Genomic DNA, 25,605 nt, shown 5'->3' on the forward strand with positions numbered 1-25,605 from the left:
GTGGCTGTATCAGAGCCATGCCCCTGTCAGAGCAAGTGGAGGAGGGTTCTGCAGCCAAAGCAATGAGGTCTGCAATCCCTTTCCCAAATGCAAGGTTCCAAAGCGATTATTTTGAATGAATTGGTGCTGAACAGGTCCCGAAATATGGTCACCTGGCTCAGGGATTGGTAACCATCAGTGCATTGCCAACGGGGAGCTCTGATTATAAACAGATCCCGGGCATGCAATTGATTCTAGCCACCAAAGGCTTTTGCCTAAGCAGGCCTTTGCTTCCTGAATTTAGATTTCCCGACGGACAGCCCTGCAGCTGTACCTATCTGACTGGATGCTCCGGATCATTCCTGAAAGCCCCCCCATCCACACCTCTGCTCGGCCTGCGGCTAGCTAGATATCCAACCAGCTGTCCTGTGGAAAGAGCGTTTGGAATCCCGAGCTGCAGAGGGACTAACCCGAGACTGTGGGTACATCTACCCTGCAATTAAAAACCCGCAGCTGGCCTGGGCTAGTTGGCTTGGGCTAAGGGGCTTTTTAACTGCGGTGTAGATGTTTGGGATCAGGCTGGAGCCCGGCTCTAGGACCCTTGGAGGTCAGAGGGTCCCAGAGCTGCAATTAAACAGCCCGAGCCCTGCAAGCCTGCGTCAGTTGGCACAGGCCAGCTGCGAGTGTCTAATTGCAGTGTAGGCATACCCTTAAACTGCTGTTCCTTCCTTTCCACCTCTCAGCTGCACCTACAGGAGGTGGGATTTCACTGCTCTCATTCTGATGGATTCATCTCTCTGCTGGAGAAAGGTGGGGAGAGGATAGCCTCAAGCTAGACCTACCCACGAGCAAGTGTCAGACCAGTCAGTGACAGAAATTCACCTTGTAAAGTCATCTGGGCCTGAATTCACTCCAGTGCTTCCACTCCCCAGGCTCCTTGCTGAAACGCACTAAACCTCCCCTGGTCCAGTCTCTCCACTGTATCCGCCTGCCTGCCACAGCTTTACCAGTCACAGGGATGAGATGAACCTGACAGCAGCGGCTGCTTGCTAGCCACTCTTCGCAGCTCATCCAGAAAAGCCAATTCTCTGCATCACAAAACAGCGGTTAGCACGCGAAGATATTAGAGGTAAAGCACCATCTACCCTTGCAATGGGGACCCTCTCGAGAAGAGAGTCGTCTCCCCCCCACCCCCCATAAAAGAGGAGATTGCAAAGAAACACGTGGTTCAGGCTTGTTCACACTTCATCTGGACTTTGGGTCAGATGAAGTTTGGGTCAGGCCCTAGAGAAGCAGTTGTCCTCAGGCCAAGGATTCACTGACCCAGCCCTCTCTTGACCTGCCTCCATACGATGCTGGCTTTACTTTTTGAACTGCTTTGCTCAGCATCAGCAAGACCAGGCAAGACTTCAAAACATCCAGCCTGTCACTTAAAATTAATTGGCTGGGGGTTCGTGGGACACATACAAAGCAATATTAATATACACTACATGTGATCTGCTTCAATAAATCATGCTGGCTGTTCTGATGCATCTCACATGAAATATTCAAATCCGTTAATGTCTTTCAGTTAAATAGTCACCAGGGCTTAGTCCAAATCTTTTGTTTTATCATATTTTAGCATAGGTCAAGCATGAAGCACCGGTTAATAGCTCCAGCAAAAAGGCTTTCTGGAGCTCTGTTGTGATGTCTAATACGCATGTACGTTCTTCCTGAATAATGTATAACCATACATCGCAGATTATGATTTTATGGGCCAGGGACAGAGACCAAACCCTTCAGAATAACAGTTTCAGCTGCCAGGTGCAGGACCCAGTTTGGAAAAGCTGCTATATTTCTGTTGAGCATAAGCAAATAAAAGCGCCTTCTACGCTGGCAGCTGCAAGGGTGCAGAAGACTTGCCATGAGGAGCTTGTGGGGTTAGTTTAGCTGGAGGTCTCAGCAGCTGGTTGCATTTTCTTCAGCCTTGGAGAGGTCTTTAACCAGAGACAAGGCATCAGGAGAAACAACACCCTCAACCTTCCAGAGCACATCAGAGGACTAGGAGTCACGGGCCCATAGACAAGAGAGATGGGGAAATAACAACAGGGCATCATGAGACATTCCAAAAAGCCTGCGTTTCTTGATTCAATAGATTCCCCAGACAGGCTATGCTCCAGGGCTTTGCCTGATCTCAATTTATACCAGCAGGGCTCCCACCACTTCCCTTCAATAATGGTCATGGAGTTGTTTTAAGGGAGATATTTTTGTTTCCAACAACGTTTCTTTTTCAGAAAGTGCTAGGGCTGGATGACGCAATCCATTTTAGCCACAGGAAATGGCTACACACATTATCCTGGTCGGACACGAACGGGTAGCCACGTGTTTGCTGATGAGACCACAGAACTCAGCTGCTGGCCTCTCGTCCGGCCATGAGCAAGTGGGGTGCAAGCTAGCTGTTAACGCAAGAGAACTGGGCTGTAGAAGGATCAACCACATGTCCGTCAGTTTGTGGCTGGATAGAGAGACTGAGGCTTAGCTGTGCTATAGTGTAGACAGGTGCCCTGCGGATCCTGCCACAAACTGGCTCAAACTGGGCCCTGGGGTCTGTAAGCAGCACAAAAGAGCCTCCGATTGGCCAGGCTGGTAGCCATTGCTCTGAGCCCATCTTGGCTGAGCAGCCCCATGGCTGAGTGATAAAAGCTGGGCACAGCGGGTCTCAGCCAGGGGTCAGCTCCCCTCCCTCTCGCTGGCTGGGTGGCAGGAGCGGTGCTTGGCAGCTACCTAAAGCAAGATTGTCAGATGAGCATGCTGGGCTCATGAAAAACCTGGCCCCACGCATGCACAATGCTTTGTAAAATGCATTTTAAAGCAAGCCCAAGTCCCTGCCCCAAATAGTTTCCAACGTAACTCAGACAAGTATGGCAGAGCCCAAGAACCTTGATCCAGCTTCTCTGTTATGGAGGGTGGATTATGGTTGGAAATCTAGGACAGTTTCTGAGGCTCTTTGTGCTGTTGCTTCTAAAAAGACATTTTGCTGGGGCTGCTGCTTTGCCGACACATTTAAGGCCGCGTCTAACACAAAACTGCATCCATAACGTCCTAGGTTTGCAGAGTATGTTATCTCCAAAAATTAATATACCATCGGCCAGGGGCGTGAATTATTACAGCAAAATTATGCAACTAAGTAGGTTGTTAACAAGTTGATTTAAAATTCACAGATGAGGGGGGAAAAGATAACAGGGCAGAGAATGACAGGCTCAAATTAATTTAATATTAAACTGTTTGATGAGGAATCAGTGATGTAGGGTATGAGATAAGGAGGGGGATTAAAGGGAGTTCATATTTAAAATCAATTTAACAGGGTGCCAGCTATCACTCGATTCAGATGCCCTGCCATTGCAAACCCTCGTCACTGCTTTCATTAGCTCAATGTTTGTGACTTTAATTATCCATCCCAGGCAGACCAGCGGCTGACCTGATTTCCAGTCTGTGGGGATGGAGCCTGAACCAAACCGGCCACATTTCATCCATTTTATTTGAGCTCAAATCACTGTGGCCTGGCTCACATTGCTGGGAAGACGATGGCTCCCCCCAGCGGGGGGTTCAACTACTTGGCCCAGGGTGGGGGCAGAGAAAGTATCCTTTATCAGAAAAGGATACTGCAGAGTATTGTGCAACTGAGGGAGCGGCTCAGTGAGTGATGTGGAGTGTCCCCCTGGGCTGGCATGCAGGACGCGTGTGTGGTATAAACAGTTTGGAAAGCAGCAGCCTGAGGAATGGCGAAGACACGATTGTATTTAATCATTGTTTTCCCATGGGGTGACGGTTACGACAAATGGATGTGGAGGAGGATACAATGTGGGGTTCTAAGGACTTGTTTATTTTTCATGAGAGTCCAGGGCAGCGATATTCTCTCTCCACAGTACAAGTACCACCTGGGCAGTAGCAGCACAAGGTTCCCTGAAGCACAGGAAAGTTCCCTCACATACAGTTCTCCTTCCTGATGCTCCTGGCATGCTAGCAGTCCTACAGGCTGACTTATAAGCACAGACCTTGTTAGGACACTCATCACTGTACTATCTGAGCACCTAACTGAACGTAGCCTCACAACCCCCCTGAGAAAAAGGGCTGCATTACCCCTGTGTTACAGATGGGGGCACTGAGGCACAGAGCTTAAGTGACTTGGCCAAGGTCATACAGAAAATCTGCGGCATAGCCAGCAATAGAAGTCAGGTCTCCCACTCCCCAGTCTTCACCACAATATCGGTCTCTGCTCTGTGACTGGATCTCACAGCTTTGGCTTTTGCACAATGAATTACTTTAACATTTTTAAAACAGAGAATTTTAAGTTGATTAAATTAGGAGCCGGATTAATGTGGCTAAAACATTTGCCAGCATCAGTTCAGGAACCTTCTTTCTGTCCTGCTCCGTCCCACAGCGCCTGTCCAGCTCCTAATCAGGAAGCCATCAGCTTTATTCTTTTTACCCAGTCCTTGTGGGAAAACAGCTGGTGTAATTTTTTAATCTGTGGCTAAAACCAAGACTAACGTTATTATTTTACCAATCATTTGAGGGGTGGAAAAAAATAAGAGCAATCCCGAATTTCCTCCTTCAGGTGCTGAGACAATAAAAAAGGATATTTGTGATTGGTGCGTAAAGGTCAATCAGACTAAAAAATGTCCAGCCACAAGAGTAATATTCTGTAAATGAATTAGACGCTGGAGACACATTGAACGGAGTGAAATGAATTCAAATGCCAATGAGCAGTGAGAGTGTAGCAGCAGAAATGGCTATTCCATTCTCACCTCTACGTGTGGGCTGGTATTTTCCAATACAGCAGCCTCAGGCTAGGTGGTGAAATGCATATCAAGGCGCATCTGCAGTGACTGATTTTCAGAGGTGCTGAGCACTCAAACCTCTAGCCCAACGTCATCCAAAGCAGCCACTGAAGGTGGTTGCCCCCATTTTTAGGAGCCTGGTATGAGGCATGTTTGCCTCTGGGCCTGGCGGTTCAGAGCCCCGGCCCCTCTGGGCTTGGCGGTTCAGAGCCCTGGCACCTCTGGGCTTGGCGGTTCAGAGCCCTGGCCCCTCTGGGCTGGGCGGTTCAGAGCCCCGGCCCCTCTGGGCCTGGCAGGTCCAAGCCCCAGCCCCTCTGGGCTTGCCGTGTCAGCTATGAAAGTAAAAATATTGCTTGAGCCCCAGCACTTCTTTCATTACAAATTAAGCATCGTTAGGATGATTAGTTAGTTAGTTAGAGCCCAAGAACCAGGGCTTAGGCTCTCTCCATGCTTATGTCAGAGCCTAGCCCAGCTGGGCTAGGGCCCCCTTCTCCATGGAACACACTCTGTAACACCCTCTTCATTTCCCTCCCCACAGCTGTCAGTTACAGTCACAGTACTGATTCCCATGGGAGCAAGCGGCCATCGCATTTCTCCCATCTCTCCAGCCCATCACTTGCCCCAGTGTACAGGCTATCGGCATCGCCCCCAGCAGACCCATTCCCCCACAGCATGCATTGCTGTGACTGCAGCAGCCTGGCAGCTGTGCTCTCGGTGTGTCAATGAAAGGACTGGCTTGACACATCGGAGTTACCCCTGAGGCCAAACAAAAGCACCCACTTCATCTCCTGGGCAATATGTCAGCACCATGCCGATGCCCATTTGAGTGCCTCCTCTCCCACTTGCTGATGGTGCTGCTCTGGGGCGGAGGATTCCAGTCCTGAATCCTCCCCCTCTGCTAATGTCAAGATAACTGTCTCTTTGTTTTGTTTCAAGCTGTGGCTTATTGTCTTGCCATCCTTTCCCTGCTAGACAGCCCCACTCCTTCCTGTCCATCACTGCCTCTTTGAGATCTGCAGGCAGCTAGCACATCACTCCTTTGTCTGCTTCCCCGTCAGTCGCACTTATTAACCTCTCCACGTAAGTCAAACACCTCCTGGTTCTTTTATTATTCCCGTCAGCCCTCTCTGAATTCTCAGCACTTTATTGAGAGTCTTTTAATCAATCATCCCCCCTCTCTTTACATCTCCCTTTAAAACTTTCCTGTTTGCCCCAGCGTGCAATAGACCCCAGGAAGTGTTTTATGACAGCAGGTGAAAGGGATTTTATAAATGCACAGGAAGGCTGCAGCTCGCTCCCCTAGGAAGTGTTGTGGCTTTTCACAGCACAGCAAAAAACAACTTTGGAGACAAAAGATCAGTGTTTTCTGGCCAAAAGCAACCCATTCTGCCATGCACTCACAACACCCAAGACTGGGAGTTCAGCCTGACAAGAGTGGTGCTAAATTTTCTAAGGGTCTTTGCTCCTCCAACCTTGTCTGGTCCTCATCCTGCAGATGTCTCCCAGCTGCTAGCCAACTGGGACATGGCTGGTATGGAGAGGGGTAGTCTAGTATGTTTATACATTTCCCATAAGTAACAGGTGGCAGCAGTCTTGATAAACTATTGAACCATGCATGTTCTGCCTGTGATTCGGGGGACATCTCTGATGTCTGAGCTGGTGTTTTCTATTGCTGTAAGAAAGACTATCACTATTCAACAACCACATTTTGTTTCAGTGCAGATGACTGGGAGGGTCTAGTGCTCAGAGAAAGTCCCTGCTCTGATACTGACTTGCAGCGTGCTGTTGGGCAAGTCACTTCACCAGCTTGTGCTTCAGGTCCCCATCTGTGAAAAGGACATAAAAACACCGCCTAGCACGCAGGTAATGTTGGGAATGATCTCCGAGGTCCAGGGATGAAAAGCAGCATTATATAAGTGAAGAGTATTGTGCATATTGTTTTGCTAAGTTCTTGAGCCCTTCAGATGCTATTTGAAACACATATAGGGTCTTTTCATGTATCGTGTTAGAGGCAAGTGTCGGCCAATGATAGTTTGTGAAAATACCTTTCCTCATGTGCAGGATATAACATCACCTTTCTAAGAGCAGTTTTCTGGTGTCCCTGATATCTTACCCTGCAGAAATTACACAAGGTTCGGAACAGTCGAAGTAACTGAGGCAAGCACAACACTGGAAATCAGCAGCAGAGGGTAGTATTCGAGGTAGATACTGCCTGATGTAGCGTGATAGGTCTGGATGCTGAATCGGCCTTTACACGCCATTTAGCATAATTTTACAACATGAACTCTTCACAGTTGTTTGCTCTTCTCGCCATGAGTCTGTTAACAGTATTTGCGATATAATGAAAGAAATGTATTGTTTGGTCTGCAGACGGCAGAAATTGCCTCTTACTAAACTGCCATCATTCTTACTGAGTGAACGTAGTTAGAGCAAAATCTGTGCAGACTGCAATGCCGTGGTAAGGTTAGAGGTGTGTTCAGTGTCACTGTCATGGTTCTGTCACTGCGTCGGCCTGTCTTGTCCGCAGACACAAAGGTTGCCCAGCCAACTGCAGGAACTGAGCTCAGAACATTCTTCTCCGGAAACCCAGATTCCAGCCAAAGTAGTTAAAAGGGTCTCACTTCACTCGCTTTAGGGTATTGCATTGGTGGGCGTGCTACCAGAATAGAATAAAATAAAATAGAGCAGGACTTAAGGCTGGATAGCTGTAGTGTATTCTGCATAGGGTTGCACCCTGAGACCATCTGGAAGCTGAAGTTGGTGCAGTGTTCACTTACTAACCTGGGAGTCACATTGGGAAAATGTTGCACTGGCCTTCAGGAACCTGCACTGGCTGAGAATAGGCTCCTGGGTGGAGTTGAAGGTGCTGCATCTAATCTGTAAAGCTACAATGACTTGGGACATTGTTACCTGATGCATGTGCCTCTTTCTCTCCATGTGAGATTATGGTAGTAGCCATTAGTGGAGTGGCACAAGATGATAATTCTATGATTTAAAAGAGAGGTGGCTGCTGGCAAGGGAATGCTCTATGAGAGGCCCTTGACTTGAGAAGTCACTCCTTCCCTGGGATCACCAGAGCCCAGATTTCCTATCCTTTTGTGATCCTTCCAGGCGTTGGGGAGGGATGGCCATGAGCAGTAAGACATGAGGTTACGGTGCTTGTGATGAAGATAGAGGGTGAGTATTGCTGGGACATTGCATGGACAGCCACTAAGAATTTGGTTCATATGTATTGATCTCAACAGATATAACCCCCGTGGCTAGAGTCCGACTCAATGAGAGTGCTGTATCAGAAAAGACTCTTGTATGTGTGTGTCTCTCTCTCTGGATCTCTGGGAGTTTTAGAGTGTGGTCTATAAACAGTGTATGTCTAAGTCCAGGTCTACACTAGAAACTTCGCTGGCATAGTAATATCAGCAAGGAGTGTGATTTTATGACATTTCTAGATCAGGAAAAACCTTAGTGTAGAAGCAGTTTATACCACCATAAATGTGCTTTTGATGGTCTAGCTTATTTTGTACAGGGAACCCATATAAGCTATACGGCAAAGTCACTTTTTTTTTGCCAATATAAGCTGAATCTACACTAGGAGGGTTTGCTGGTACAGCTGCACCTTCAAACCTTTCCTAGCATAGACCTGGCTAGGGTCAGATTTCACATTCCTGTGTGTTTGTGGTTTCTTTAGAGAATGACAGTGGAAGTTGTACAAAGAAAGGAAACCAAAGGCCAAATCTACTCCGGACAAGCAGCCAAAGCGTAATGCTGACCTTGGTAACTGGCTTCAGAAGCCAGCCCTGTCTGTGTACCAACATTCCAAATGCTATTCAAAAGTATTGAAAGGAAGAAGTGTCCTTTTTAATTAGTAGGAGGAACTGGTTTAAAAAATGAGGATGAGAGTTAAAATTTAATTGGCTTATGCTTGGCACAAATTCCCATAATGGCTACATGTGAGTAATATATAGAAGCATTTTTATAGGCTTAAATGTGAGACCAAAGAACTGCCACTTATTTTCAGGCAATCAATTGCATGCTATATTTTTTCAAAATTGATTTGGAGCGTATATCCATGTGTTTATAAGTTATGCACTAATACCACCATACCGGCATAAAGCTCCCATTAGCATGGCGTTACTTTCATGAACACAATATATTGCAATATATTGTTTAAAAATTGCACATAAGTTAATTGCCTATTCTGCAAAAATATAACTATATGATAAATGAGGGGGTACGCAGAATCGTTCATTACATAACAGAACAGTGAGATGGTGACAAGAAGTGAGTCTTGATCACTCAGAGCCAGAGTTGGGTGAAATTCAGTGATTTTGAGGTGCAAGAGGTTTGTGAACGATGGTGTTTTGGTCTACGGAGATCCACCCTCCCTAACTCTCTTCCAAAGTTTTCCTTTGAGTTTCAAGCTCAAAAGAACTTAGCAGCTTTGGCTGAATTTTTCTTAGCTTTTAAGTTTTACTGCAAAACTACAAGACACCATTCAGATTCACTTGGTTTCCAGACCCATAAATACAAAATTCAGGTTTACTCTGAACTCAGCCAAGGACATTTTATAAAGGAGATCCAGGGTTTAATCAAACCAGGAGAGTTCCACCTGATTTTGTGTTTCATCACAAATGGTGTGCATGGCTCCAGCCATTAACTCTAGTCATGAGAGAAATAGAAAGCCTCCTCCAGACAGTGGGGTAGAGATTTTTGCTCTACAGAGTGAGAAAATACAGTCGTCAGCAAGCTGGTGAAACCCAGGATGCTGGTAAATTGCCTACCCCCCATTAACTTCCAGGGGAATAGGGAAATCATAGGAATGGATTTTTGAAAGTTGAGATGACTAAAGAGAGAAGCCTAATCCACTGTTATCAGAGCTCCTGTCACTTGCCATCCTTGTGACAGTTTTCTTTGTTGGAAGAATGAGACAACAGCTTCATTTGAATATGCCTGGTCAGGCTATCCACTTTTTATAGATGTAGCAACACCTGCTTTAGTGCTCTCCATGTTTATATTGTAATGAGCTTCCCTGTTCAGCCCTTCCTCAAAGGGCCCGGAGGCTGTAAACCAGTGAGTCAGGCTGATGGTGGGGTTAGCAGCTCAGTTCCTCTGGCCTTTCACAGAATACAAGGCAGTCGGATTTTGGAGTCTGAGATCAAACGCTGATGATAGAGGTTCTGATGAGCGGGAGAAAACTGTTAATCAGAAATCTGCTCTCTGCGTAATGATCTACCTGGCAATGGGAACGTCTACACTGTAAACCAACCTTATGAGCGTGAAAGTGTCATGTGGTGGTAGGGCATCTGGTGTGAATGTCATTCCGGTCATCTACAGAAAGATCAAGGAACAGTGGACCTGTCTGTCTCAGGGTAGCATAGCTGTGATGAGGGATGTGGCAAGTGCAGTATCTGCAAATATCACAAATATACTCAGAAGTAACCTAAATAGAGGGCACTACCTCATCTCCAGGAGAGGCCAGAGGTGTGTGGGATATGGGGTTTTGTGGGAATCAAGGTGTAGTGTTAGCTTTAGTATGTTTTGCTGGCTGGCTTGCTGGGGAGGTAGGCTACTTCTGGCTTTGTTCTTGATAGAAGTCGTAGCCAAAGTGGTTGCCTAAAGTAAGGAACCTAAATAAAAGTGACCTGGTTTTCAACTGCCCTTCAGCTGAAACTGAGGTCTTGGCTCGGAAAATCAGATCACAACTTTATTTAAAAGTGCAAACCTCTGGAATTAGGTGTCTCAACTCCCAGGAGTGATACTTTGGTCTGTGTTCTTACTCGTTTCTCAGGGCGCCTAGAGCATCTGGATGGGTTCTGTGTCCTTGATGTGTTTAAAAACAGACAAATGGGGTAAAAGGACCCAACTTATTTCGTACCTAATGATGAGGTGAACCGTCAGCAGGATTGCCTGGGACTGGAGTATCGAAGCCTCAGTCACTTTCAGCACCATGGCTAGAGCACAAGGGACACAAGGCGTATGTCTACATTGCCATTAAGCACCTGTGGCTGGCCTGGAGCTGCTGGCTCAGGCTGCGGGGTTGTAAAATTGCTGTGTAGATGTTCAGGCTCAAGCTGGAAACTGAGCTCTGGGACCCCGTAGGGGGAGGGTCCCGGAGCCCAGGCTCCAGCCTGAGTCTGAACATGTTCACAGCAATTTTACAGCCCTGCAGCCCAAGCCCAAGCAAGTGGACATAGGCCAGCCGTGGGTGTTTAATGGCAGTGTAGGCATACGCAGAGATACCAGCATGAGCTGATCAGTGTGGTGAGTACATATGGCTGGTAGTGCTCCCTCCTCTGCTCCTACAGTCCCTGTCTAACCTGGATTCGGCTGCTCACTGTACAGTGGTCTTTTCCTGAAAGAAATTCTGGGGAGTTTCAAAATGAAGTTAGGCACTTGAAATTATTTGCCTGATTTCCTATGTCTGCACAGTGCGACATCCTCACAAATACCGCCAGGCGATGAGACACAACCTTATTTATATTCAACCAGTTGCCCATTATAGCAGCCTGCTACTTCCCCACCTAGAGTGCCTTTATCCACAAGGCCCTGTGCTAGGGATTGTCACCTTATTTGCACTGTGGCATAAAGGATGAACAGACTAGTGTTAACTCTCTCTTAAATACCCTTGCAAAATCTAAGGCATGTGTTGCCCGGCAAGAATGTGATGGCCAATGCATCCTGTGCCTCCTCTCCCTAATTATTGTATATCCCAATAGCATGTTAAATACGGATCCTGGTGCACTGTATCATCACACTGCAAAAAAAAGTTCCCAGTTTTCCCATGACAGTCTTGGTCCTGGTGACATTTGTCCACTACTTAGAGAGACACAGACCTTGGTGTCCTCATCATACTGCCAATGTCACAAACTCTCTCATCTCTCAGCAGGGGTGTCTCAGCAATGCCCAGCACATGTCAGTCTGCTGCTCCTTGTAAAAAGGGCTCCTTCCCCCTCCACACTGCCCTGGCTAAGCAAAGTGAGAGGTGTCTCCCCTAATCACTGGGGAGATGGAGTCAGGGGGTGAGCTGTGCAATGTCAACTAATGCCCACAATTCAAGCCCCACATACTAGGAAGAAACTCACTTCCCCCTCCCCAAATAAAGACCTGCTCCCACAACCAGCTCAAAATGGGGAAACGTAAGTAAAACTCAATTAAAAATATTCCAGCTTTGTTTTTACTCCTGGTGACTTGTCAGCTTAGCAAACAAAGGCACTTATAAACATTAATCATTTGGGCTCAATTTATGCTGGCTGACTCATTTAACTCCTCAGAAGGCAGGCCCGTGCTACTTTCATGGTGTGTTTAACTTCGCAAATAATTTATCAAACACAACACCCAATTAAATTGCCCTTCTGTATCCATTAACTATTATATTGATCTTCTTTTTTGCTACCTTCACCACTAGCTGTAATCCCTGGTTTGTTTAATACCATAAATATTATTGCTTCTCTCCCTGAAATCCTTCTGATGACTCTTGGCCTATGGCGAGTGCCACTTTGCTTACTCCAAACTACTTGATCCCAGCTATGAAGTAAATTTTCTCCCCCCGTGTCTCTTCCCTGATCTGAAGCAGCAGCTGTTGGTGACAATTCTGCACCATACGCACTAGAAAGGACAAAAGGACTCACAAAAAAGTGGGGTGACATGACAGCACTTAAACACAAGCATCTATTATGTATTACAAGTATCTGTTTCTCATGCACCTTTAATGCACCCATCTCTGCGGAATCTGGGGGGAGAGGAAAGTGCCTATTTGCTACTTCTACAAGTGATGAGGAGGGTGAATGCGATGTCAAGTGCATCAAAATACTTCAGTGATGAGCACCTTATAACTGCATGTAATAACAATGGAATTATAAAGGCACTAGACACCTATGAGGCCTCAAAGCATTTGCAAGTTTCACAACATCCCTGTGAGGTGGGTAAATAACATTAATACCTGTTATTTTACTGCTGGGGAAGTGAGTCAAAGAGAAATTAAGTGACTTGCCCTAGGTGGCACAATGAGAAGTAGATCTTAGAACACAGATGTCCTAGGTCCCAGTCTCCTGCTCTAATCACCAGAAAACACCACTTTCCTTATCGTCCTTTGCTCGGCCGGCAGCACTCGGCTTTTTTTTTTTTTTGCCCTTCGGTGTCCCGATATTTTCTTCATCTCATCTGGTCACCCTAGACTGACTTTACCTCCATGTTCCCACCCTGCACCTGATCTCTCACAGTCCTCCTGAATCAATTGGTGCCCTCTGTCTTGAAAGTCTGTTTTCTAATGTGCCAAGGACTGAGCTGTGGATTTGGCCTCTCCCAGCATCGTTGGAGGCAGAGATCCATTGAACCGATCCTCGAGACTAAGAAATGCTCCCCCAGATTCATTATGACCCTGAGAAAGGCTTAGGGTATATCTACACTACAGGGGGGAGTTGATTTAAGATACGCAAATTCAGCTACGTGAATAGCGTAGCTGAATTCGACGTATCGCAGCCGACTTACCCCGCTGTGAGGACGGCGGCAAAATCGACTTCTGCGGCTTTCTGTTGGCGGCGCTTACTACCACCTCCGCTGGTGGAGTAAGAGCGCCGATTCGGGGACTGATTGTCGCGTCCCGATGGGACGCGATAAATCAATCCCCAAGAGGTCGATTTCTACCCGCCGATTCAGGCGGGTAGTATAGACCTAGCCTTAGAGTGGAGGAGGCTTGTTATGTGGATAGGTGTGGGGGGCAAGGGTTTGTAATGATGTGGGATTTCGTGGCTTCTTGAAAACAACATATTCAAGGAGAAAGCACGTACTGCACCAAACCAGTGAACAAGCTGAGAATCCTGGGTCAATAGCAGAAATAATTAGGTGCTAACAGAGTTATTCCAAATCGTCCCCTGAATCATTTTCAGAAGGCCCTTTTTGTTTGATCACAGTTAAATGGAGGAAAGCTTTTTCTTTACTTTTTTTTATAAAAGTCACACGCACACAAAAGAAAGCCCCTGACTTTCTGCAAGAAAATGTGTTTTTCTATTAAGCCCCTGTTCAGAGGGTTACATTCTGAGGGTTCCAGCATCTGCCTCTGTTCCGTGACTGGGATTGCTCAACTCCCACTGGAATTCATGCTCCTTCAAAACTCCCAGCCACAGCTCCTCAGACAGACAAAACTCCCCTGTATGGGTAACTCAGCCAGCACGGGCATTCTCAGGAAGAGTTTAGCACTTTACTGGGGAACCGAGAAATGTACAAAACCCAAACCAAAGGGCATTGCACCTAAGTGTGCTCTGATTGTTTGGAACGATTGCTGTTCAAGTTTAGTTACTGACAACGACATGTGGTAGCGTACTTGGAAACGAGCTCTGGCACTAGGAGGCCTTGTGACAGCATGTGCTATTAGAACTTTGCTGGGAGCAGGGGAGAGACACCCCCCTCCTCCTCCTCGGGTCTGTGCAGGAAGTGGGGAAGCAGTGGCTGTTTTGATTCCTAACTGGGCAGATTAAGAATCTTCATTTGAAGGGTGGGGGAGAATTAAGTAATTAACTCTTCTGCCAAATGATCCCTGGGAGAGGGACTTCGGGGCTACCTGTGCAGGCAGGGAATGTAAGGGGCAAAGCAAACCTGCAGGCAGCCGGCATTCCCAGCTTCCTCTCCTGGTAAATAATACAAAGTGACTAATGGAATCAAGAGAGCTGACGTGCTGGGAAGAAGAGGTAACCTGACATGGCTTGTCACTGAATATTCATCACTATGTCAGAACAAGAAATGACAGCGGCAGGTACAGGGGCCCCATCCCAGTCAAGACGGGGGTTAGGGTTTACAGAGGGCTGGATAATATCGATACCACTACTAAAAAAAGAAGAACAGGAGTACTTGTGGCACCTTAGAGACTAACAAATTTATTAGAGCATAAGCTTTCGTGGACTACAGCCCACTTCTTCGGATGCATATAGAATGGAACATATAATGAGGAGATATATATACACACATACAGAGAGCATAAACAGGTGGGAGTTGTCTTACCAACTCTGAGAGGCCAATTAATTAAGAGAAAAAAAAAAAAAAAAAAAAAAAAACTTTTGAAGTGATAATCAAGCTAGCCGAGTACAGACAGTTTGATAAGAAGTGTGAGAGTACTTACAAGGGGAGATAGTCAACGTTTGTAATGGCTCAGCCATTCCCAGTCCTTATTCAAACCGGAGTTGATTGTGTCTAGTTTGCATATCAATTCTAGCTCTGCAGTCTCTCTTTGGAGTCTGTTTTTGAAGTTTTTCTGTTGTAATATAGCCACCCGCAGGTCTGTCACTGAATGACCAGACAGGTTAAAGTGTTCTCCCACTGGTTTTTGAGTATTTTGATTCCTGATGTCAGATTTGTGTCCATTAATTCTTTTGCGTAGAGACTGTCCGGTTTGGCCAATGTACATGGCAGAGGGGCATTGCTGGCACATGATGGCATAGATCACATTGGTAGATGTGCAGGTGAACGAGCCCCTGATGGTATGGCTGATGTGATTAGGTCCTATGATGATGTCACTTGAATAGATATGTGGACAGAGTTGGCATCGGGGTTTGTTACAAGGATAGGTTCCTGGGTTAGTGGTTTTGATACCACTACTAGCACTGATAGCGAGGTGGTTTCAGATAACGGTAAGGGTAGCAAATCTCATGTTTCAGGGTGTAACTCGATCACTGTGCGGGGGTAGGAAGACCTTCCTAATCTCTCTCCCCTCCACATCTCTAGATGCATTGCAAAGGACAGAGCGTGTTGTTCCTGAAACATCAGACACTGGCTGCTACTGGTGACCAGTGTGAAGAGCTGCTGTAAAGACCTGCCCAGGGGAAGCCATTCGCAGTGCACTACAACAGAAAGTGTTACTGGCCTTACAAAACCCAGGAATCATGTTACATCTTCCTGAGTGCCACTGACTCGCACCCTATCTATTAACTACTTACATCCACTAAGAACAGTCCACTTTAAACAGAGAGCACCACTCAGTCTTACCTATAGCAAGACAGGCCCTCTGCTATAACAGAGCTCTCTGTATCACAGGACTTTATACCTGGCTGATCCAATCTGATAGGACAGAAGGTGGGACACCAGTGTTGATGGGCCACTGATCTTTATAGCGGGAGGGCTTCAAACCATTTCAAGCTGCGAGGGACTCCAGTGTGTGCATGCACTCCGGAGAGAAAAATCTCCAGGGGGAAGTCAGCTCAAAATCACAAAGTTTTTGGTTTGGGATTGAAAGGTTCAGCTCCCTGCTTTGTGTGGCTTATGGCCAATAGCATAAACCAACCTTGCTTCGCTGTAAGTCAGGCTGAGTTCTGTGGACTTCAGCAAACTCAGCTTGAGTAGCAAATCCTCAAAGGAGACATCTTCCACCTCCTCTGGGGTCTCACTATCAGAATTTTGCCCAGGGCCACGGTTCAGGCAAATGAGCTGCACCCACAGGAAGGCTGTGACAAAGGTTCTAAGCTCAGTCACTCTGTCTGGCACAGTAGAATGGGTTTCCTTCGTCCTTGGTAGTCAGGATAAGCCTTAAGAACAAGGGTGACATCAGGAGATGTTTTAGGTTGGCTCTTGGTAAAGGTGCTGTGGATGTATCACAAGCGTTGGATTCGTGCTGTGTGACTTGCTACGTCAGTCACATGGTATTGTTTCTGTCCCTGACTGGAGGAGTGAAACTTTTTTAAAAAGATGGTGGGGAAATCGGAGCTTCAATGGTGGTGTGCAAATGCTTAAGGCATGAAGATGCGCGAGGTCTCTGCACATCCTTGTGAACTAAAAATTACCCAAAGAGAACAAATAAAAGGGGCTGGTTTTTATTTGAATGAATGTTCAACAAACCCTTTTGTGTTGTATTTGCTTAACTCTAATCATGAGAGCGCTGCCCAAACTGTGAACTTACCACGGCTGGGAATCTGCCATATTGAGAGAAATTTCACTGTAAAATGATTGTTTTCTGGGTATGGAAAGTGCCTTTTATTTTCACAACAAATCTGAGGTAAGGCGGAAAAGGGACCTACATTTTTCACCAGCCCATCACATTGCTGCTGATACTGTTCTTGAGTGAAACTCTAGTTGTGCAGCAGGTAAAGATGGTCAAATGCCATCAGATGGCATAAAGATGATCAGATGGTTTAACTGACCCAATGGCAAAGGCTAACCAGACTAGACAGGGGCACGTACACAGATTAGGGCAGTTCTCATAGTACAGGCTACAGTGAAAAGTGTTACAGAAAGTCTTATGTTTGAGAGGCAGTGCTTCTGCGATTAATCATTTCTTAATTTATTTACTGAATTAAATTGGAGTGGTGCCATTGCAGAGTCCGCAGCACACGACATGAAAGTCACGTGTAATGAAAAAAAGAGCAATAAACGTTAGCAGCACAGGACAGGGCAGTCTTCCATTTGTTGGAAGCACAGATAGCACTGTGATGAGTGGCTTTATTAGAGGCATTTATTGGCAGGTACACGATGAAATAGTCAAAGAAAGGTTTGTGTGCAGTGTAGTTGTAGCTGTGTCGGTCCCAGGATACGAGAAAGATAAGGTCAGTGATGTCCAGTGAAAGATATTACCTCACCCACCTGGTCTCTCTTAAACAAGGTTTCACAGTATGAAGATTAAACCAACATACACACCAAAATCCAAGTAGAGCAGAATTCAGCCCTGGCCTAAATGGGCACGTGACAGGGTGACGGGCCCTTAAGCTGAACAAAGGCCTGTGCGTCTGTGCCTTATTAGTACACCCCAGTTTGGTTAATTGATTAGAGTCATGGCGATTGCGGCGCCTGTCAAAGCTCTCACTCGTGAAGGCTGCTCTCAACACCAGGCTGCCTGATGGACAATCAGAGCCTGGTGCCAGGCCTTCCTCTTTGGTGTTTTCTCTGGCTGATAGAAGGAAGGATTTCATTCAGGAGAATGGCAACTCTTTTACTAGTGAGTCCTCCTCAGCCACCCTGCACTTCATATCTGCTGAGAGGAATGAAGAATAGTCCGCACACATCCCTATTATTCTCACATTTGTCCGTCCTTATTTAAAATGCCGCAGCAATTGAATCTAATGAGAGTTTCAGCCTTGTTCCCTCTCCTGGCACCTCCTGCAGGATTAGCACATCTAGTTCCATTATTGATTTCCCCTCGCCCCAGGAGGTGCCTGTCTTTTCTAAAGTGCAACTCTCTCAGGCATTGCTATGGTCAGCCATGCTCTGTGCTGTACAAGACGAGAGATTGGCAAGGTGTAATAATCTGTTGGTGATGTGGCACTGCAGATGGTTCATGGTTGATAGAGCTGTAGTTTCAAGGCCAGAAGGGACCATTGTGGTTATCTAGTCTGACCTCCTGAATAACCAGGCCTGAGACTTTCACACAATTCCGGCATCAAGCCCAGTGAATAGTGGCTGCGCTGGAGCATATAGTCTAGGACAGTGGTTCCCAAAGTGGAGTTCTGTGGGGGGTCTGCCATGGGTTATGCGGAGGTCTGTCCCTGGAACTAGGGCTGGAATGCCCCAGAACGGTGTTCTGGCACTTTTGCTGCATGGAGGACGCCATTTTGAGAACATGGCATCCTCCACACAGCATATATGGTGCGTGAGAGGCTGTGCTAGGATGGCATTCCCACACTGGCGACGTCGTTCCAGTAATACTGGAATGAAAGGGGTCTGGGACATCTAGTCAGAGGCCAAGGGGGTCCTTGGGTAACAATGTTTGGGAACTTCAGTTCTAGAAAGATGAGGGTGCTTCACAGCCGTTCAAAACAAAACCCAGAGAATCAAAAGAAAACCCAGCCACAGGGAGCTTACTGCTCGGGGCCCATCTAGGCTCAGTACCAATAATGGACAAGGAATAGCACTGGGACATTATGGACAGATTTATCTGCCCTGATTTATCCCCGTGGAATTCTGAACCCCCAGTGCCTTTAGTGGAGTCACTCCAGATTCACACTGGTGTATGTGACGGCAGGATGTGCTTGCAGACAGCTGCGAATGGATGGATTTTTATAAATGATTTGGAGGTGAAGAAGGAGAATGCCTGGCAAAGACCGACAGAGACACAGGGTGCAGGATGAAGGTCTGCGGCCCAGAGAGCGCAACATAGGTTGGAGGGAAGAGGAGCTTGCGGGGAGGAAGGGACTCAAGGCCAGAGGCGCAGGGAGCACTGAAGGGGAGCCGCCAGATGGAGACACTTGAATGGAACATGGGAGAACAGAAGAGGACTGCAAAGGACTCTCAGAAGTGGGAGACAAGGCTCTGTACCGTCTGTCGCCAGCCATTGTGGGGCAGACACACTGAAGGTGGCCTTTCTAAAAGTACCCACTCACTGCTGGCCAAAATCTGCCCTCCCCAGGTCAGTGGGAGTTTCCCCATTGATTTCAGTGGGAATGTCTGAGTGCTCCGAAGGCTGGAGCAGCAGGAGAGGAAGGCAATTTCGGTGGCAGGGATTTTCATGGATTAAGCTCCCTGGATTCAGCCAGAGCCTGGGATCTGGTCCACTGACTTTTGGAGTTCAAGTTGAGGATGCCCAGTCATCAGAACATAACTTTTTGGTGGATGAATAATAGAAACTCTTGGTTCATTCAGAGCCTATTATTTCCTCAGACTGGAGCGGGAAAGACTTGGTGGACGTGCGTTCCCATTCCCACATACAAAAGTGAACAATGCAAATTAAAGGTCAAGAAGCTACCCTCACCGACGTGACATGCCATGATATGACTTGACAACCTACAAGGTGCCGTTGTGTGATGGGAAGTGGCAGAAATTATAAACTCCAAAGAACATTTGTGGGCCAACGTGACACCCGCTGCCAATCTGGGTAACACAAGGGGCCTCTCCAAATTTCTGGATGGAGAGGAAATCAGTGGATTCCTGCACAAGGCAGAGTGTTTGGATGAAGCAGTGTCTGTGCATGAGCCCATGTGCCAAAAAGAAACAAGCCCGAGCCCCAAGATTTCATGTGCATTGCTCATTTCTTCTCTTTACGGTTCCCAAAACCATGGCTTCAAGACTCCAAAGAAGGGGGAAAAGGTATGTACAGCTAGATGGAGAAAGGCAATTCAGTTTCACTGGGGGTTTCAATATTTTGAAATCCGGTTTTATTCCGATTAGGAATGAGACCCCCAAATTTCAAAATTCTCCCTGGAAGGGAATGGAGCCTTTGCCCTGGAGAAGTCTGCCTAATGGGCTGCCAGCGAGTCATGGACACCGCACACCCAGGCTCCCCAGCACCCTGCAGGTGGGCTGCCAAAAAGAGCAAGGTGGCAGGAAGCCAGGCATGTTTTGCAACCTACCTGAGTTTCACTGGAACTTCAGCAAAATCAAACTCTCTCCCCAGAATGTTGAATTCTCATGGAGCTGGCAAATTCTGACTAAGCAACGCCTCCTCAGAGTGTTTGTGACCAGCTCTTTTGTTTAGGGATGAATACTTGACAGCTCTGATTGTCACTAGCATGCTAATGCTAATCAGAAAGAATAGAGGCCAGTTACAAACCACGACTGAGCCCGTCTGCAGAACACAGCTCAGCCAGGCGACTGTCAGATTGGTCCGGCCACCAACTTGCAGGCAGGCATCTGTGAACAGGATTCTATATGTCGGGAACTTTGGCTTTCATGTGCCCTGGTCTGAGAGACAAGATTATGGGGGCAGAGAGGCTGGAAAAGTCAAACCTCTTCAGTGTCCAAATTATCTGAATTTGCCTGCAAAATTTTGACCATTTCCTACAACCACCTGGGATGGAGCTGATCTACATTGGCTCCAGGTGAGGTGGCAGACAGATAGATCACAAGAGGAACTGGGATGTACTGAGGCCTGTGCTGAAATTGCAAGCTATCATTTTAACTGCAGAAAAGACAGGTCAGAGCCCAGCTCCCATTGAAAGTCAAACTCTTATTGGTGATTTGAAAGTCTCCCCTTGTGCCTTGGGTGGCTGATTCCCCAACCACCAGGACCACACAGATGCACATTCTTCAGTGTCACACGGATGAAGCCGAAAGCAGCGTCCTACCATTACATTCCAAGCACATCGCTAGCTGATAACTACTGCAGTACTATAATTCCATAATCACTTTCAGAGAAACTAGCTCCTGCTTTCTCATTTCAAATGTCACAGCTTGTGTTCGCTCTTTTATGCTTTGTACTTTCAATGAACTTCTTCTTTCCAGGACCCATTAGCTGGTTTAAAACTTTATAACAATCATTAGGGAGTTGTTCATTGCTAATTGTGCAGTCAGTAATATGCCTGCCAACTTCCAGCTGCACTTCCTCCTTCTCCTCTGCTCATTAAGGCATATTTCTCTTGTTCTGACAGCCTGTCCTCTCCACAGAGGGGTGCAGACATACCATCCGAGGTCAGGGGGCTGCATTAGTCAGGCAGAGGCGCAGATTTGGGCTGCTGCTCTGTGTAGGGGGGTCAGCAGCTGAGCCTCAAGAAAGAAACTGAGTTCTGGAAAATCCTTTCACCTACATTGATGGGCTGTTGGACATGAGGCTGGCATCTGATGTTCAGCCCTTTAGAATGCACAGCTCCCAGCACGGCCCCAGGGTGAGAAGACCCATTTTTACAGCAGGGGGCTAGCTCAGATCACATAGGAAGAGTAGAGTTACTCCAAGGTACAGAATGCATGTGCTCGTTAGGTCATCTACCAATAACAACAAATCCAGGACAATGATAAATAATACACTTTGCCAGTGACTTGCTGCATGACCTTACTCAAGTCACTTAATATCCCAGTGCCTGACTTGGCCCAGCTGGGGATAAGAAGACTTGCCTTCCTTTCAAATCTATGGAGGAAAAGTGCTATAAACAGCAGAGGTGGGACTAGAACCCAGGTCGTTTGAGCCCCAGGCCCCCACAGTAACTGCTAGCCCACACTGTCTTTCAGGCTGACTACTGCATAGCTCATAGTCTTTGAAACAGGACGACTACCCACCCATCTAGCTCTGGTCAAGCCACTAGCGTGCTGGTTGGTAGAGACCTCAAGCAGGTGGAAGAAGGAACTGGAGTGGCAGGAGTGCACAGTGCAGAGATGGGGGGCTAATAAGATCAAAACAGCATGAGCTTATGCAGGCAGTTCCCTGTGTTGTTTCACAAGACGTGCTAATGGTGGGAAAGAAAAGAGTGTTCTCTACAGCTGCCGGTCCCATCCCAAAGCCAGTGCCGGATCCCTCTGGAAAGGGCTGAAAAAGGGACATTCCATAAAGAAAAGCATCTTTTTTACAATGAAAAGTGTAAGCCGACTGCATAATGACTGCAGGCAGATGAGACGCTTAATCCTCCCAAGCAAGAGGGAAGATCACTGTTAATCCATGCTTAGCCCCAGTAGCAGCACACAGGAGAGAGGGCAGAGGGCATGTGAAGAGAGCAATACCACCGCAAAGAGCCCTTTCCCTCTGAAAAGGGATTAAGGCATCCTGCCGTGCAGACTCTGAGCATCACTTCCTTTCCTGGAGGTGGGCTGGGAAACCCGTTGGGGTTTATAGCTCTTGGGCTTGCAGTGCCGAGTGCATCCTCGATGCTGGGAGGGCCTGGACTCATGCCATCTGTGGCTGCCGTAGGAGCCTGGCATCAGAACTGCCATCCTGCTCTCACTGTCATTTAATTTTTCACTAGGTATTTTGCCTCTGGGCAGCGTTTGTGGGTCTAAAGGAACGCAGTAACCGGTCTTGCTCCACAGGGGAACTGACACACCACATGACATCCAGCATGTTATCTGGCCCCTGGCATTGCAAGATGCCAGTGGAAAACCAAATTAGCCCCAGCCCTGCAAATTGGTGGGAATTTGTGGTGGGAATTTGAATCTCAGTCAGCAGATGTGGGAAACTGCACTTCCTATTCCTGGAGAGACACGGTGGGTGAGGTAATGTCAAGAAATCCAAAACACATTCCTATTCCTGGTCATTCATTGCTATGAGCTGTCTGCTTAAGGCCTAGTGCAATGCATGGAATATTTAAATGTCTTGCAGCAGCTGATTGTGTTTCCACGATTGTTCAGGACAGCAAAATGCTTTTAAACAACCAACCAACAGGCTACATGTTGAGCAATGGATACTTTCAGCCACTAGATGTCAGGGTGACGTGGCTGCATGGAGCTCTGATGGAGCTGGGGGGTCCATGTTCATGGGGAAGGAACTCCTTGCTCGGGGTAGTGGGCAGACACTGTGCTCCATCTGCCCAGAGGGTAGGGCATCCTGGTGTGTCACCTGCACATCAGTAGGTCCCATCGTCAACTGTTATCCACGTACAGTGCACCCGACTGTTGCCAACAGTGGGTACAGAATCAGAGCCAGCCAAGCTCTGCCATCTCACCCCAAACATGGACACGTCTTCTGTGGGTGCAGGCCCAAAGCAAGGGAGAGCCAGAGCAAACAGCCAGCCCCAAACTGGGGCTCTGGCAGGCTCCCAAGTTTCCAGGGCTGAGGGCTCCCCACCAGTGGCTCACGTGCCCACCTCTCCTTCCCCTCTCCAGAGCCGGGCTGTCATCTGCCTTTCTCGCACATGAGGCCCGGCTAGCCGAATCCTTACAGGAGGCAAACAGCTCTGGGGCACCTCACTCCTTCCCCAGGGACCCTTTGCCTGTGCTCAGCTCACTTCTTCCTGTCCTGAGGAACAGAGCATGCGGGTGCAAGATGCCGGATCTGGGCCTGGCACGGGTACATTAAATTAAATATTGATGAGGAGTCCCTTATCCTGCAGACTTTCAATCTCCTGTAAATAATAACCTGTCAATAACTCTTATTCCTTTGTCCTAGCTAATAAACCTCTGGAGAGTTTATTACAGGATTGGCTACAGGCGTTGTTTTTGGTGTCGGATCAAGGGGACAAATTGATCTGGGTAAGTGACTGGTCTCTTGGGACTGGAAGCAACCTGAATGTGGTGTGATTTTTGGTGTAAGTGGCCATCTGTCACTAAGTCCAGATTGTCTCCTGGAACATTCATTTTTCGGGCCCTGCACTGAGCTCTTTCTTTGCCTTTCTCATGTCAGTAGCAAACAGAGCCAGTCCTGAGCTTCAGTGGGGCTGACGGGAAGCTGAGCATGCCCCTGCCGTTCCCTCAGTGGAGACGCTCACTCCCTCTGTGGGTGCAAGCAGGGAGCAGTTGGGAACTTTTGCTGTGACTGGCTTTCATGCCCTGCTATTAGAATTGGCACCAGTTTCAAACTGCAACTTGTCTGTGTTCTGGGCCCCTGTGGGTGTTAGAAATGTGTCCTCCCCACACCCGCTCAGCCGCCATCTCCCAGGCAGAGGGAGAAGATCTTTCCCTTTTGTTTATAAGCTACTGAAACAAAAGCCCCTTCATTCCCAACCCGGGAGCACCTGGCGTTCCTTCCAGGTCTCCCCCACCAAGCTCCTAAGGCTTCAGCAGCCCTGGTTGTAACAACAGCAGCAATGATTCCCTGATGGCTCACAAGCCCTACATAAAATCACATGCACGGATGAGTGCATGGGGCTCCCTTCATCACCCCTCTCCTCAGCCTGACTGTGGGCCAGCAACAGCCGCTGGCCCCTCGGGGCTCCCCGGACCGGGAGGAGCTGAGATGCTCTGTCCCAGTCACCCTTTGACAGTCTCTGGTGCGGGAGGCTGAGCTCCCGAAAGCATGAACTGGTGGAGCCCACTGCCTGCTCTGACCCCCTACCTCTGGCTTAGCCTCATGGTCAAAAGCAACAAACTCCAGCTACGTGTTGGCTGCCCCAGGGTTTGACCTTTCAGCTTCATCCATCCCCAGCCTTTGCTCCCTGACCAGTGGCCCTCTCCCAGCTCCACAATCCACCACACCTGCCTCAGAGTGTCAGCAAGATCTAACCTGTAACTTGAATGCCCGGGTGTTCTGCATGGCCAGAAATCCCTGAGGAGAGGTGGGTTCAGTGTGGATTCAATGTGCTAGTTACATTTACACACTTACTTCTACTTTAAACTCAATCAATAGACATTGTGCCCGTTGCCAGGGGGGACTGACACAAGCCAGGTGGCTCACCTGCGTGAGCCGAAGTCCCTTCTGAGCTTTGTTGAAGGGACAGCTTCGGAATAATGTCCTGGAAGGGGACACGCGGGCTGTAGATACGTTGTATTGAGAGAGGCTGCCTATTAATAATCTGCTCTTTCTCTCCCTTATTGCCCTGCAACCTAGAAACAAGGCGAAGAAACAATTCGGGGAGAATGGATGGCTCACTCCCCCGTACTAGATCTCACCCTAACACCTCTGGCTCCAGTAGTTATGAGCATCTCTTCTTCCTCTGTGGACTCGTGCTGCCACAGCATCACCTCTCCTGCCGTTTATTGGAGCTGGGCAAGCAATGCATAACAAATACGTTAGTGCATGAGTCCAGCCTTCTCCCTTTGCTGTTGCATTGTCCCGGACCACACCACTATTCTTCCCCATTCATTTGCTGAAGGATCTCTTTGACTGATGCTGGATCTGAGGCTGGGCCCCCAGCTGTTCGCAGATGAGATTAACAACTCAAGCTATTCTGGGCAAGTCTACACTGCAGCGCTACACTGGCACCGCCGTAGCGCGTCTGGTGAAGACGTGCAATGCTGACGGGAGAGCGCTCTCTTATGGACGCAATAACTCCCCCTCCACGAAAGGCGGAAGCTATGTTGTCAGGAGACAGCGCGGGTGTGGACAGCCCTTAGGTCGATGTAACTTACATCACTCAGGGGTGTGAAAAAGCCACCCCTCCCCCGAGTGATGTAAGTTCCTTTGACTTTAGCGGTAGTGTAGATCAGCCCTATGTTGGTTAATTTTGACTGGATGCATAGGTCACACGTTGCTGTTTCCCAGCTGGACAAGTGTCAATCTCAATGTCTTGTCTCTGGCTTGAAAGCTCAGGCTTATTAACGC

Source organism: Malaclemys terrapin, chromosome 4, assembly GCF_027887155.1.
Source record: "Malaclemys terrapin pileata isolate rMalTer1 chromosome 4, rMalTer1.hap1, whole genome shotgun sequence".
NCBI lineage: Eukaryota > Metazoa > Chordata > Testudines > Emydidae > Malaclemys > Malaclemys terrapin.